The sequence below is a fragment of the Symphalangus syndactylus genome, chromosome 24, assembly GCF_028878055.3.
Source record: "Symphalangus syndactylus isolate Jambi chromosome 24, NHGRI_mSymSyn1-v2.1_pri, whole genome shotgun sequence".
NCBI lineage: Eukaryota > Metazoa > Chordata > Mammalia > Primates > Hylobatidae > Symphalangus > Symphalangus syndactylus.
The window spans coordinates 1808170-1824889 of record NC_072446.2 but is presented as its reverse complement, the minus strand read 5'-3'; positions in this window follow the sequence as shown (position 1 = coordinate 1824889).

Here is a 16720-nt window from a genome sequence, read left to right as displayed (position 1 = left end):
AAACTACACAGTAGCATTCTGTGAAAATTCTTTCTGTTCTGTGCATTCAACTAACAGAGTTGAACCTTACTTTTGATTGAGCCGTTCTGAAACACTCTTTCTGTAGAAACTGCTATTGGACATGCTAAGCGCTAAGAGGCCTACATTGGGAAAAAGAATATCTTCAAATAAAAACTACACAGATGCATTCTGTGAAACTTATTTCTGATCTGTAAATTCAGTTAACGGAGATAAAACATATTTTTGATTGAGCAGTTATGAAACACTCTTTTTGTAGAAAATGGAAGTGGAGATTCGGAGCGCTAAGAGGGTAATAGTGGAAAAAGGAATGTCTTCAAATATAAACTACACAGAATCATTCGGTGAAACTTTTTCTGATCTGTGCATTCAGCTAACAGAGTTAAACCATACTTTTGATTGAGCAGATCTGAACACTCTTTCTGTAGAAAATGCAACTGGACATTTGGAGCGCTAAGTGCGTAGTAGTGGAAAAAGGAATATATTCAAATATAAACTACACAGAAGCATTCTGTGAAACTTCTTTCTGATCTGAGCATTCAGCTAACAGAGTTAAACCATACTTTTGATTGAGCAGTTTTGAAACACTCTGTCTGTAGAAAATGCAACTGGACATTCGTAGCGCTACGTGGGTAATAGTGGAAAAAAGAATATGTTCAAATATAAACTACACAGAAGCATTGTATGAAATTTCTTTCTGTTCTGTGCATTCATCTAACAGAGTTGAACCTTACTTTTGATTGAGCCGTTCTGAAACACTCTTTCTGTAGAAACTGCAATTGGACATTCTGAGCGCTAGGAGGCCTATATTGGGAAAAAGAATGTCTACAAATGAAAATTACACAGAAGAATTGTGTGAAACTTCTTTCTGTTCTGTTTGTTCAACTAAAAGAGTTGAACCTTAGTTTTGATTGAGCCGTTCTGAAACACTCTTTCTGTAGAAAATGCAAGTGGAGATTCGGAGCGCTAAGAGGGTAATAGTGGAAAAAGGAATGTCTCCAAATATAAACTACACAGAATCATTCTGTGAAACTTCTTTCTGATCTGTGCATTCAGCTAACAGAGTTAAACCATACTTTCGATTGAGCAGATCTGAAGACTCTTTCTGTAGAAAATGCAACTGGACATTTGGAGCGCTAAGAGAGTAGTAGTGGAAAAAGGAATATATTCAAATATAAACTACACAGAAGCATTCTGTGAAACTTCTTTCTGATCTGAGCATTCAGCTAACAGAGTTAAAAGATACTTTTGATTGAGCAGTTTTGAAACACTCTGTCTGTAGAAAATGCAACTGGACATTCATAGCGCTAAGTGGGTAATAGTGGAAAAAAGAATACGTTCAAATATAAACTACACAGAAGCATTGTATGAAACTTCTTTCTGTTCTGTGCATTCAACTAACAGAGTTGAACCTTACTTTTGATTGAGCCTTTCTGAAACACTCTTTCTGTAGAAACTGCAATTGGACATTCTGAGCGCTAAGAGGTCTATATTGGGAAAAATAATATCTTCAAATAAAAACTACACAGAAGCATAGTGTGAAACTTATTTCTGATATGTTCATTAAGCTAACAGAGTTAAACCATACTTTTGATTGCACAGTTCTGAACACTCTTTCTGTAGAAAATGCAAGTGGACATTCGGAGTGCTAAGAGGGTAATAGTGGAAAAAGGAATATATTCAAATATAATCTACACAGTAGCATTCTGTGAAAATTCTTTCTGTTCTGTGCATTCAACTAACAGAGTTGAATCTTACTTTTGATTGAGCCGTTCTGAAACACTCTTTCTGTAGAAACTGCAATTGGACATGCTAAGCGCTAGGAGGCCTACATTGGGAAAAAGAAAATCTTCAAATAAAAACTACACAGATGCATTCTGTGAAACTTATTTCTGATCTGTAAATTCAGTTAACAGAGATAAAACATATTTTTGATTGAGCAGTTATGAAACACTCTTTTTGTAGAAAATGCAAGTGGAGATTCGGAGCGCTAAGAGGGTAATAGTTGAAAAAGGAATGTCTTCAAATATAAACTACACAGAATCATTCGGTGAAACTTCTTTCTGATCTGTGCATTCAGCTAACAGAGTTAAACCATACTTTTGATTGAGCAGATCTGAACACTCTTTCTGTAGAAAATGCAACTGGACATTTGGAGCGCTAAGAGAGTAGTAGTGGAAAAAGGAATATATTCAAATATAAACTACACAGAAGCATTCTGTGAAACTTCTTTCTGATCTGAGCATTCAGCTAAGAGAGTTAAACCATACTTTTGATTGAGCAGTTTTGAAACACTCTGTCTGTAGAAAATGCAACTGGACATTCGTAGCGCTAAGTGGGTATAGTGGAAAAAAGAATATGTTCAAATATAAACTACACAGAAGCATTGTATGAAACTTCTTTCTGTTCTGTGCATTCAACTAACAGAGTTGAACCTTACTTTTGATTGAGCCGTTCTGAAACACTCTTTCTGTAGAAACTGCAATTGGACATTCTGAGCGCTAGGAGGCCTATATTGGGAAAAAGAATGTCTACAAATAAAAACTACAGAGAAGAATTGTGTGAAACTACTTTCTGTTCTGTTTGTTCAACTAAAAGATTTGAACCTTAGTTTTGATTGAGCCGTTCTGAAACACTCTTTCTGTAGAAAATGCAAGTGGAGATTCGGAGCGCTAAGAGGGTAATAGTGGAAAAAGGAATGTCTCCAAATATAAACTACACAGAATTATTCTGTGAAACTTCTTTCTGATCTGTGCATTCAGCTAACAGAGTTAAACCATACTTTTGATTGAGCAGATCTGAACACTCTTTCTGTAGAAAATGCAACTGGACATTTGGAGCGCTAAAAGAGTAGTAGTGGAAAAAGGAATATATTCAAATATAAACTACACAGAAGCATTCTGTGAAACTTCTTTCTTATCTGAGCATTCAGCTAACAGATTTAAACCATACTTTTGATTGAGCAGTTTTGAAACACTCTGTCTGTAGAAAATGCAACTGGACATTCATAGCGCTAAGTGGGTAATAGTGGAAAAAAGAATACGTTCAAATATAAACTACACAGAAGCATTGTATGAAACTTCTTTCTGTTCTGTGCATTCAACTAACAGAGTTGAACCTTACCTTTGATTGAGCCTTTCTGAAACACTCTTTCTGTAGAAACTGCAATTGGACATTCTGAGCGCGAAGAGGCCTCTATTGGGAAAAATAATATCTTCAAATAAAAACTACACAGAAGCATTGTGTGAAACTTATTTCTGATATGTTCATTAAGCTAACAGAGTTAAACCATACTTTTGATTGCACAGTTCTGAACACTCTTTCTGTAGAAAATGCAAGTGGACATTCGGAGCGCTAAGAGGGTAATAGTGGAAAAAGGAATATATTCAAATATAAACTACACAGTAGCATTCTGTGAAAATTCTTTCTGTTCTGTGCATTCAACTAACAGAGTTAAACCTTACTTTTGATTGAGCCGTTCTGAAACACTCTTTCTGTAGAAACTGCAATTGGACATGCTAAGCGCTAAGAGGCCTACATTGGGAAAAAGAATATCTTCAAATAAAAACTACACAGATGCATTCTGTGAAACTTATTTCTGATCTGTAGATTCAGTTAACAGAGATAAAACATATTTTTGAATGAGCAGTTATGAAACACTCTTTTTGTAGAAAATGCAAGTGGAGATTCGGAGCGCTAAGAGGGTAATAGTGGAAAAAGGAATGTCTTCAAATATAAACTACACAGAATCATTCGGTGAAACTTCTTTCTGATCTGTGCATTCAGCTAACAGAGTTAAACCATACTTTTGACTGAGCAGATCAGAACACTCTTTCTGTAGAAAATGCAACTGGACATTTGGAGCGCTAAGAGCGTAGTAGTTGAAAAAGGAATATATTCAAATATAAACAACAGAGAAGCATTCTGTGAAACTTCTTTCTGATCTGAGCATTCAGCTAAGAGAGTTAAACCATACTTTTGATTGAGCAGTTTTGAAACACTCTGTCTGTAGAAAATGCAACTGGACATTCGTAGCGCTAAGTGGGTATAGTGGAAAAAAGAATATGTTCAAATATAAACTACACAGAAGCATTGTATGAAACTTCTTTCTGTTCTGTGCATTCAACTAACAGAGTTGAACCTTACTTTTGATTGAGCCGTTCTGAAACACTCTTTCTGTAGAAACTGCAATTGGACATTCTGAGCGCTAGGAGGCCTATATTGGGAAAAAGAATGTCTACAAATAAAAACTACAGAGAAGAATTGTGTGAAACTTCTTTCTGTTCTGTTTGTTCAACTAAAAGATTTGAACCTTAATTTTGATTGAGCCGTTCTGAATCACTCTTTCTGTAGAAAATGCAAGTGGAGATTCGGAGCGCTAAGAGGGTAATAGTGGAAAAAGGAATGTCTCCAAATATAAACTACACAGAATTATTCTGTGAAACTTCTTTCTGATCTGAGCATTCAGCTAAGAGAGTTAAACCATACTTTTGATTGAGCAGTTTTGAAACACTCTGTCTGTAGAAAATGCAACTGGACATTCGTAGCGCTAAGTGGGTATAGTGGAAAAAAGAATATGTTCAAATATAAACTACACAGAAGCATTGTATGAAACTTCTTTCTGTTCTGTGCATTCAACTAACAGAGTTGAACCTTACTTTTGATTGAGCCGTTCTGAAACACTCTTTCTGTAGAAACTGCAATTGGACATTCTGAGCGCTAGGAGGCCTATATTGGGAAAAAGAATGTCTACAAATAAAAACTACAGAGAAGAATTGTGTGAAACTTCTTTCTGTTCTGTTTGTTCAACTAAAAGATTTGAAACTCAGTTTTGATTGAGCCGTTCTGAAACACTCTTTCTGTAGAAAATGCAAGTGGAGTTTCGGAGCGCTAAGAGGGTAATAGTGGAAAAAGCGATGTCTCCAAATATAAACTACACAGAATTATTCTGTGAAACATCTTTCTGATCTGTGCATTCAGCTAAGAGTGTTAAACCATACTTTTGATTGAGCAGATCTGAACACTATTTCTGTAGAAAATGCAACTGGACATTTGGAGCGCGAAGAGAGTAGTAGTGGAAATAGGAATATATTCAAATATAAACTACACAGAAGCATTCTGTGAAACTTCTTTCTTATCTGAGCATTCAGCTAACAGAGTTAAACCATACTTTTGATTGAGCAGTTTTGAAACACTCTGTCTGTAGAAAATGCAACTGGACATTCATAGCGCTAAGTGGGTAATAGTGGAAAAAAGATTACGTTCAAATATAAACTACACAGAAGCATTGTATGAAACTTCTTTCTGTTCTGTGCATTCAACTAACAGAGTTGAACCTTACTTTTGATTGAGCCTTTCTGAAACACTCTTTCTGTAGAAACTGCAATTGGACATTCTGAGCGCTAAGAGGTCTATATTGGGAAAAATAATATCTTCAAATAAAAACTACACAGAAGCATTGTGTGAAACTTATTTCTGATATGTTCATTAAGCTAACAGAGTTAAACCATACTTTTGATTGCACAGTTCTGAACACTCTTTCTGTAGAAAATGCAAGTGGACATTCGGAGCGCTAAGAGGGTAATAGTGGAAAAAGGAATATATTCAAATATAAACTACACAGTAGCATTCTGTGAAAATTCTTTCTGTTCTGTGCATTCAACTAACAGAGTTGAACCTTACTTTTGATTGAGCCGTTCTGAAACACTCTTTCTGTAGAAACTGCAATTGGACATGCTAAGCGCTAAGAGGCCTACATTGGGAAAAAGAATATCTTCAAATAAAAACTACACAGATGCATTCTGTGAAACTTATTTCTGATCTGTAAATTCAGTTAACAGAGATAAAACATATTTTTGATTGAGCAGTTATGAAACACTCTTTTTGTAGAAAATGGAAGTGGAGATTCGGAGCGCTAAGAGGGTAATAGTGGAAAAAGGAATGTCTTCAAATATAAACTACACAGAATCATTTGGTGAAACTTCTTTCTGATCTGTGCATTCAGCTAACAGATTTAAACCATACTTGTGATTGAGCAGATCAGAACACTCTTTCTGTAGAAAATGCAACTGGACATTTGGACCGCTAAGAGCGTAGCAGTGGAAAAAGGAATATATTCAAATATAAACAACACAGAAGCATTCTGTGAAACTTCTTTCTGATCTGAGCATTCAGCTAACAGAGTTAAACCATACTTTTGATTGAGCAGTTTTGAAACACTCTGTCTGTAGAAAATGCAACTGGACATTCGTAGCGCTAAGTGGGGATAGTGGAAAAAAGAATATGTTCAAATATAAACTACACAGAAGCATTGTATGAAACTTCTTTCTGTTCTGTGCATTCAACTAACAGAGTTGAACCTTACTTTTGATTGAGCCGTTCTGAAACACTCTTTCTGTAGGAACTGCAATTGGACATTCTGAGCGCTAGGAGGCCTATATTGGGAAAAAGAATGTCTACAAATAAAAACTACACAGAAGAATTGTGTGAAACTTCTTTCTGTTCTGTTTGTTCAACTAAAAGAGTTGAACCTTAGTTTTGATTGAGCCGTTCTGAAACACTCTTTCTGTAGAAAATGCAAGTGGAGATTCGGAGCGCTAAGAGGGTAATAGTGGAAAAAGGAATGTCTCCAAATATAAACTACACAGAATCATTCTGTGAAACTTCTTTCTGATCTGTGCATTCAGTTAACAGAGTTAAACCATACTTTTGATTGAGCAGATCTGAACACTCTTTCTGTAGAAAATGCAACTGGACATTTGGAGCGCTAAGAGAGTACTAGTGGAAAAAGGAATATATTCAAATAAACTACACAGAAGCATTCTGTGAAACTTCTTTCTGATCTGAGCATTCAGCTAACAGAGTTAAAAGATACTTTTGATTGAGCAGTTTTGAAACACTCTGTCTGTAGAAAATGCAACTGGACATTCGTAGCGCTAAGTGGGTAATAGTGGAAAAAAGAATATGTTCAAATATAAACTACACAGAAGCATTGTATGAAACTTCTTTCTGTTCTGTGCATTCAACTAACAGAGTTGAACCTTACTTTTGATTGAGCCTTTCTGAAACACTCTTTCTGTAGAAACTGCAATTGGACATTCTGAGCGCTAAGAGGCCTCTATTGGGAAAAATAATATCTTCAAATAAAAACTACACAGAAGCATTGTGTGAAACTTATTTCTGATATGTTCATTAAGCTAACAGAGTTAAACCATACTTTTGATTGCGCAGTTCTGAACACTCTTTCTGTAGAAAATGCAAGTGGACATTCGGAGCGCTAAGAGGGTAATAGTGGAAAAAGGAATATATTCAAATATAAACTACACAGTAGCATTCTGTGAAAATTCTTTCTGTTCTGTGCATTCAACTAACAGAGTTGAACCTTACTTTTGATTGAGCCGTTCTGAAACACTCTTTCTGTAGAAAGTGCAATTGGACATGCTAAGCGCTAAGAGGCCTACATTGGGAAAAAGAATATCTTCAAATAAAAACTACACAGATGCATTCTGTGAAACTTATTTCTGATCTGTAAATTCAGTTAACAGAGATAAAGCATATTTTTGATTGAGAAGTTATGAAACACTCTTTTTGTAGAAAATGCAAGTGGAGATTCGGAGCGCTAAGAGGGTAATCGTGGAAAAAGGAATGTCTTCAAATATAAACTACACAGAATCATTCGGTGAAACTTCTTTCTGATCTGTGCATTCAGCTAACAGAGTTAAACCATACTTTTGATTGAGCAGATCTGAACACTCTTTCTGTAGAAAATGCAACTGGACATTTGGAGCGCTAAGAGCGTAGTAGTGGAAAAAGGAATATATTCAAATATAAACTACACAGAAGCATTCTGTGAAACTTCTTTCTGATCTGAGCATTCAGCTAACAGAGTTAAACCATACTTTTGATTGAGCAGTTTTGAAACACTCTGTCTGTAGAAAATGCAACTGGACATTCGTAGCGCTAAGTGGGTAATAGTGGAAAAAATAATATGTTCAAATATAAACTACACAGAAGCATTGTATGAAACTCCTTTCTGTTCTGTGCATTCAACTAACAGAGTTGAACCTTACTTTTGATTGAGCCGTTCTGAAACACTCTTTCTGTAGAAACTGCAATTGGACATTTTGAGCGCTAGGTCGCCTATATTGGGAAAAAGAATGTCTACAAATAAAAACTACACAGAAGAATTGTGTGAAACTTCTTTCTGTTCTGTTTGTTCAACTAAAAGAGTTGAACCTTAGTTTTGATTGAGCCGTTCTGAAACACTCTTTCTGTAGAAAATGCAAGTGGAGATTCGGAGCGCTAAGAGGGTAATAGTGGAAAAAGGAATGTCTCCAAATATAAACTACACAGAATCATTCTGTGAAACTTCTTTCTGATCTGTGCATTCAGCTAACAGAGTTAAACCATACTTTGGATTGAGCAGATCTGAAGACTCTTTCTGTAGAAAATGCAACTGGACATTTGGAGCGCTAAGAGAGTAGTAGTGGAAAAAGGAATATATTCAAATATAAACTACACAGAAGCATTCTGTGAAACTTCTTTCTGATCTGAGCATTCAGCTAACAGAGTTAAACCATACTTTTGATTGAGCAGTTTTGAAACACTCTGTCTGTAGATAATGCAACTGGACATTCGTAGCGCTAAGTGGGTAATAGTGGAAAAAAGAATATGTTCAAATATAAACTACACAGAAGCATTGTATGAAACTTCTTTCTGTTCTGTGCATTCAACTAACAGAGTTGAACCTTACTTTTGATTGAGCCTTTCTGAAACACTCTTTCTGTAGAAACTGCAATTGGACATTCTGAGCGCTAAGAGGCCTCTATTGGGAAAAATAATATCTTCAAATAAAAACTACACAGAAGCATTTTGTGAAACTTATTTCTGATATGTTCATTAAGCTAACAGAGTTAAACCATACTTTTGATTGCGCAGTTCTGAACACTCTTTCTGTAGAAAATGCAAGTGGACATTCGGAGCACTAAGAGGGTAATAGTGGAAAAAGGAATATATTCAAATATAAACTACACAGTAGCATTCTGTGAAAATTCTTTCTGTTCTGTGCATTCAACTAACAGAGTTGAACCTTACTTTTGATTCAGCCGTTCTGAAACACTCTTTCTGTAGAAACTGCAATTGGACATGCTAAGAGCTAAGAGGCCTATATTGGGAAAAAGAATATCTTCAAATAAAAACTACACAGATGCATTCTGTGAAACTTATTTCTGATCTGTAAATTCAGTTAACAGAGATAAAACATATTTTTGATTGAGCAGTTATGAAAAACTCTTTTTGTAGAAAATGCAAGTGGAGATTCGGAGCGCTAAGAGGGTAATAGTGGAAAAAGGAATGTCTTCAAATATAAACTACACAGAATCATTTGGTGAAACTTCTTTCTGATCTGTGCATTCAGCTAACAGAGTTAAACCATACTTTTGATTGAGCAGATCTGAACACTCTTTCTGTAGAAAATGCAACTGGACATTTGAGCGCTAAGAGCGTAGTAGTGGAAAAAGTAATATATTCAAATATAAACTACACAGAAGCATTCTGTGAAAATTCTTTCTGATCTGAGCATTCAGCTAACAGAGTTAAACCATACTTTTGATTGAGCAGTTTTGAAACACTCTGTCTGTAGAAAATGCAACTGGACATTCGTAGCGCTAAGTGGGTAATAGTGGAAAAAAGAATATGTTCAAATATAAACTACACAGAAGCATTGTTTGAAACTTCTTTCTGTTCTGTGCATTCAACTAACAGAGTTGAACCTTACTTTTGATTGAGCCGTTCTGAAACACTCTTTCTGTAGAAACTGCAATTGGACATTTTGAGCGCTAGGAGGCCTATATTGGGAAAAAGAATGTCTACAAATAAAAACTACACAGAAGAATTGTGTGAAACTTCTTTCTGTTCTGTTTGTTCAACTAAAAGAGTTGAACCTTAGTTCTGATTGAGCCGTTCTGAAACACTCTTTCAGTAGAAAATGCAAGTGGAGATTCGGACGCTAAGAGGGTAATAGTGGAAAAAGGAATGTCTCCAAATATAAACTACACAGAATCATTCTGTGAAACTTCTTTCTGATCTGTGCATTCAGCTAACAGAGTTAAACCATACTTTGGATTGAGCAGATCTGAAGACTCTTTCTGTAGAAAATGCAACTGGACATTTGGAGCGCTAAGAGAGTAGTAGTGGAAAAAGGAATATATTCAAATATAAACTACACAGAAGCATTCTGTGAAACTTCTTTCTTATCTGAGCATTCAGCTAACAGAGTTAAACCATACTTTTGATTGAGCAGTTTTGAAACACTCTGTCTGTAGATAATGCAACTGGACATTCGTAGCGCTAAGTGGGTAATAGTGGAAAAAAGAATATGTTCAAATATAAACTACACAGAAGCATTGTATGAAACTTCTTTCTGTTCTGTGCATTCAACTAACAGAGTTGAACCTTACTTTTGATTGAGCCTTTCTGAAACACTCTTTCTGTAGAAACTGCAATTGGACATTCTGAGCGCTAAGAGGCCCCTATTGGGAAAAATAATATCTTCAAATAAAAACTACACAGAAGCATTGTGTGAAACTTATTTCTGATATGTTCATTAAGCTAACAGAGTTAAACCATACTTTTGATTGCGCAGTTCTGAACACTCTTTCTGTAGAAAATGCAAGTGGACATTCGGAGCGCTAAGAGGGTAATAGTGGAAAAAGGAATATATTCAAATATAAACTACACAGTAGCATTCTGTGAAAATTCTTTCTGTTCTGTGCATTCAACTAACAGAGTTGAACCTTACTTTTGATTGAGCCGTTCTGAAACACTCTTTCTGTAGAAACTGCAATTGGACATGCTAAGCGCTAAGAGGCCTACATTGGGAAAAAGAATATCTTCAAATAAAAACTACACAGATGCATTCTGTGAAACTTATTTCTGATCTGTAAATTCAGTTAACAGAGATAAAACATATTTTTGATTGAGCAGTTATGAAACACTCTTTTTGTAGAAAATGCAAGTGGAGATTCGGAGCGCTAAGGGGGTAATAGTGGAAAAAGGAATGTCTTCAAATATAAACTACACAGAATCATTCGGTGAAACTTCTTTCTGATCTGTGCATTCAGCTAACAGAGTTAAACCATACTTTTGATTGAGCAGATCTGAACACTCTTTCTGTAGAAAATGCAACTGGACATTTGGAGCGCTAAGAGAGTAGTAGTGGAAAAAGGAATATATTCAAATATAAACTACACAGAAGCATTCTGTGAAACATCTTTCTGATCTGAGCATTCAGCTAACAGAGTTAAACCATACTTTTGATTGAGCAGTTTTGAAACACTCTGTCTGTAGATAATGCAACTGGACATTCGTAGCGCTAAGTGGGTAATAGTGGAAAAAAGAATATGTTCAAATATAAACTACACAGAAGCATTGTATGAAACTTCTTTCTGTTCTGTGCATTCAACTAACAGAGTTGAACCTTACTTTTGATTGAGCCTTTCTGAAACACTCTTTCTGTAGAAACTGCAATTGGACATTCTGAGCGCTAAGAGGCCTCTATTGGGAAAAATAATATCTTCAAATAAAAACTACACAGAAGCATTTTGTGAAACTTATTTCTGATATGTTCATTAAGCTAACAGAGTTAAACCATACTTTTGATTGCGCAGTTCTGAACACTCTTTCTGTAGAAAATGCAAGTGGACATTCGGAGCACTAAGAGGGTAATAGTGGAAAAAGGAATATATTCAAATATAAACTACACAGTAGCATTCTGTGAAAATTCTTTCTGTTCTGTGCATTCAACTAACAGAGTTGAACCTTACTTTTGATTCAGCCGTTCTGAAACACTCTTTCTGTAGAAACTGCAATTGGACATGCTAAGAGCTAAGAGGCCTATATTGGGAAAAAGAATATCTTCAAATAAAAACTACACAGATGCATTCTGTGAAACTTATTTCTGATCTGTAAATTCAGTTAACAGAGATAAAACATATTTTTGATTGAGCAGTTATGAAAAACTCTTTTTGTAGAAAATGCAAGTGGAGATTCGGAGCGCTAAGAGGGTAATAGTGGAAAAAGGAATGTCTTCAAATATAAACTACACAGAATCATTTGGTGAAACTTCTTTCTGATCTGTGCATTCAGCTAACAGAGTTAAACCATACTTTTGATTGAGCAGATCTGAACACTCTTTCTGTAGAAAATGCAACTGGACATTTGAGCGCTAAGAGCGTAGTAGTGGAAAAAGTAATATATTCAAATATAAACTACACAGAAGCATTCTGTGAAAATTCTTTCTGATCTGAGCATTCAGCTAACAGAGTTAAACCATACTTTTGATTGAGCAGTTTTGAAACACTCTGTCTGTAGAAAATGCAACTGGACATTCGTAGCGCTAAGTGGGTAATAGTGGAAAAAAGAATATGTTCAAATATAAACTACACAGAAGCATTGTTTGAAACTTCTTTCTGTTCTGTGCATTCAACTAACAGAGTTGAACCTTACTTTTGATTGAGCCGTTCTGAAACACTCTTTCTGTAGAAACTGCAATTGGACATTTTGAGCGCTAGGAGGCCTATATTGGGAAAAAGAATGTCTACAAATAAAAACTACACAGAAGAATTGTGTGAAACTTCTTTCTGTTCTGTTTGTTCAACTAAAAGAGTTGAACCTTAGTTCTGATTGAGCCGTTCTGAAACACTCTTTCAGTAGAAAATGCAAGTGGAGATTCGGACGCTAAGAGGGTAATAGTGGAAAAAGGAATGTCTCCAAATATAAACTACACAGAATCATTCTGTGAAACTTCTTTCTGATCTGTGCATTCAGCTAACAGAGTTAAACCATACTTTGGATTGAGCAGATCTGAAGACTCTTTCTGTAGAAAATGCAACTGGACATTTGGAGCGCTAAGAGAGTAGTAGTGGAAAAAGGAATATATTCAAATATAAACTACACAGAAGCATTCTGTGAAACTTCTTTCTTATCTGAGCATTCAGCTAACAGAGTTAAACCATACTTTTGATTGAGCAGTTTTGAAACACTCTGTCTGTAGATAATGCAACTGGACATTCGTAGCGCTAAGTGGGTAATAGTGGAAAAAAGAATATGTTCAAATATAAACTACACAGAAGCATTGTATGAAACTTCTTTCTGTTCTGTGCATTCAACTAACAGAGTTGAACCTTACTTTTGATTGAGCCTTTCTGAAACACTCTTTCTGTAGAAACTGCAATTGGACATTCTGAGCGCTAAGAGGCCCCTATTGGGAAAAATAATATCTTCAAATAAAAACTACACAGAAGCATTGTGTGAAACTTATTTCTGATATGTTCATTAAGCTAACAGAGTTAAACCATACTTTTGATTGCGCAGTTCTGAACACTCTTTCTGTAGAAAATGCAAGTGGACATTCGGAGCGCTAAGAGGGTAATAGTGGAAAAAGGAATATATTCAAATATAAACTACACAGTAGCATTCTGTGAAAATTCTTTCTGTTCTGTGCATTCAACTAACAGAGTTGAACCTTACTTTTGATTGAGCCGTTCTGAAACACTCTTTCTGTAGAAACTGCAATTGGACATGCTAAGCGCTAAGAGGCCTACATTGGGAAAAAGAATATCTTCAAATAAAAACTACACAGATGCATTCTGTGAAACTTATTTCTGATCTGTAAATTCAGTTAACAGAGATAAAACATATTTTTGATTGAGCAGTTATGAAACACTCTTTTTGTAGAAAATGCAAGTGGAGATTCGGAGCGCTAAGGGGGTAATAGTGGAAAAAGGAATGTCTTCAAATATAAACTACACAGAATCATTCGGTGAAACTTCTTTCTGATCTGTGCATTCAGCTAACAGAGTTAAACCATACTTTTGATTGAGCAGATCTGAACACTCTTTCTGTAGAAAATGCAACTGGACATTTGGAGCGCTAAGAGAGTAGTAGTGGAAAAAGGAATATATTCAAATATAAACTACACAGAAGCATTCTGTGAAACATCTTTCTGATCTGAGCATTCAGCTAACAGAGTTAAACCATACTTTTGATTGAGCAGTTTTGAAACACTCTGTCTGTAGAAAATGCAACTGGACATTCGTAGCGCTAAGTTGGTAATAGTGGAAAAAAGAATATGTTCAAATATAAACTACACAGAAGCATTGTATGAAATTTCTTTCTGTTCTGTGCATTCAACTAACAGAGTTGAACCTTACTTTTGATTGAGCCGTTCTGAAACACTCTTTCTGTAGAAACTGCAATTGGACATTCTGAGCGCTAAGAGGCCTATATTGGGAAAAAGAATGTCTACAAATAAAAACTACACAGAGGAATTGTGTGAAACTACTTTCTGTTCTGTTTGTTCAACTAAAAGAGTTGAACCTTAGTTTTGATTGAGCCGTTCTGAAACACTCTTTCTGTAGAAAATGCAAGTGGAGATTCGGAGCGCTAAGAGGGTAATAGTGGAAAAAGGAATGTCTCCAAATATAAACTACACAGAATCATTCTGTGAAACTTCTTTCTGATCTGTGCATTCAGCTAACAGAGTTAAACCATACTTTTGATTGAGCAGATCTGAACACTCTTTCTGTAAAAAATGCAACTGGACATTTGGAGCGCTAAGAGAGTAGTAGTGGAAAAAGGAATATATTCAAATATAAACTACACAGAAGCATTCTGTGAAACTTCTTTGTGATCTGAGCATTCAGCTAACAGAGTTAAACCATACTTTTGATTGAGCAGTTTTGAAACACTCTGTCTGTAGAAAATGCAACTGGACATTCGTAGCGCTAAGTGGGTAATAGTGGAAAAAAGAATATGTTCAAATATAAACTACACAGAAGCATTGTATGAAACTTCTTTCTGTTCTGTGCATTCAACTAACAGAGTTGAACCTTACTTTTGATTGAGCCTTTCTGAAACACTCTTTCTGTAGAAACTGCAATTGGACATTCTGAGCGCTAAGAGGCCTATATTGGGAAAAATAATATCTTCAAATAAAAACTACACAGAAGCATTGTGTGAAACTTATTTCTGATATGTTCATTAAGCTAACAGAGTTAAACCATACTTTTGATGGCGCAGTTCTGAACACTCTTTCTGTAGAAAATGCAAGTGGACATTCAGAGGGCTAAGAGGGTAATAGTGGAAAAAGGAATATATTCAAATATAAACTACACAGTAGCATTCTGTGAAAATTCTTTCTGTTCTGTGCATTCAACTAACAGAGTTGAACCTTACTTTTGATTGAGCCGTTCTGAAACACTCTTTCTGTAGAAACTGCAATTGGACATGCTAAGCGCTAAGAGGCCTACATTGGGAAAAAGAATATCTTCAAATAAAAACTACACAGATGCATTCTGTGAAACTTATTTCTGATCTGTAAATTCAGTTAACAGAGATAAAACATATTTTTGATTGAGCAGTTATGAAACACTCTCTTTGTAGAAAATGCAAGTGGAGATTCGGAGCGCTAAGAGGGTAATAGTGGTAAAAGGAATGTCTTCAAATATAAACTACACAGAATCATTCGGTGAAACTTCTTTCTGATCTGTGCATTCAGCTAACAGAGTTAAACCATACTTTTGATTGAGCAGATCTGAACACTCTTTCTGTAGAAAATGCAACTGGACATTTGGAGCGCTAAGAGCGTAGTAGTGGAAAAAGTAATATATTCAAATATAAACTACACAGAAGCATTCTGTGAAACTTCTTTCTGATCTGAGCATTCAGCTAACAGTTAAACCATACTTTTGATTGAGCAGTTTTGAAACACTCTGTCTGTAGAAAATGCAACTGGACATTCGTAGCGCTAAGTGGGTAATAGTTGAAAAAAGAATATGTTCAAATATAAACTACACAGAAGCATTGTATGAAACTTCTTTCTGTTCTGTGCATTCAACTAACAGAGTTGAACCTTACTTTTGATTGAGCCTTTCTGAAACACTCTTTCTGTAGAAACTGCAATTGGACATTCTGAGCGCTAAGAGGCCTATATTGGGAAAAAGAATGTCTACAAATAAAAACTACACAGAAGAATTGTGTGAAACTTCTTTCTGTTCTGTTTGTTCAACTAAAAGAGTTGAACCTTAGTTTCTATTGAGCCGTTCTGAAACACTCTTTCTGTAGAAAATGCAAGTGGAGATTCGGAGCGCTAAGAGGGTAATAGTGGAAAAAGGAATGTCTCCAAATATAAACTACACAGAATCATTCTGTGAAACTTCTTTCTGATCTGTGCATTCAGCTAACAGAGTTAAACCATACTTTTGATTGAGCAGATCTGAACACTCTTTCTGTAGAAAATGCAAGTGGACATTCGGAGCTCTAAGAGGGTAATAGTGGAAAAAGGAATATATTCAAATATAAACTACACAGTAGCATTCTGTGAAAATTCTTTCTGTTCTGTGAATTCAACTAACAGAGTTGAACCTTACTTTTGATTGAGCCGTTCTGAAACACTCTTTCTGTAGAAACTGCAATTGGACATGCTAAGCGCTAAGAGGCCTACATTGGGAAAAAGAATATCTTCAAATAAAAACTACACAGATGCATTCTGTGAAACTTTTTTCTGATCTGTAAATTCAGTTAACAGAGATAAAACATATTTTTGATTGAGCAGTTATGAAACACTCTCTTTGTAGAAAATGCAAGTGGAGATTCGGAGCGCTAAGAGGGTAATAGTGGTAAAAGGAATGTCTTCAAATATAAA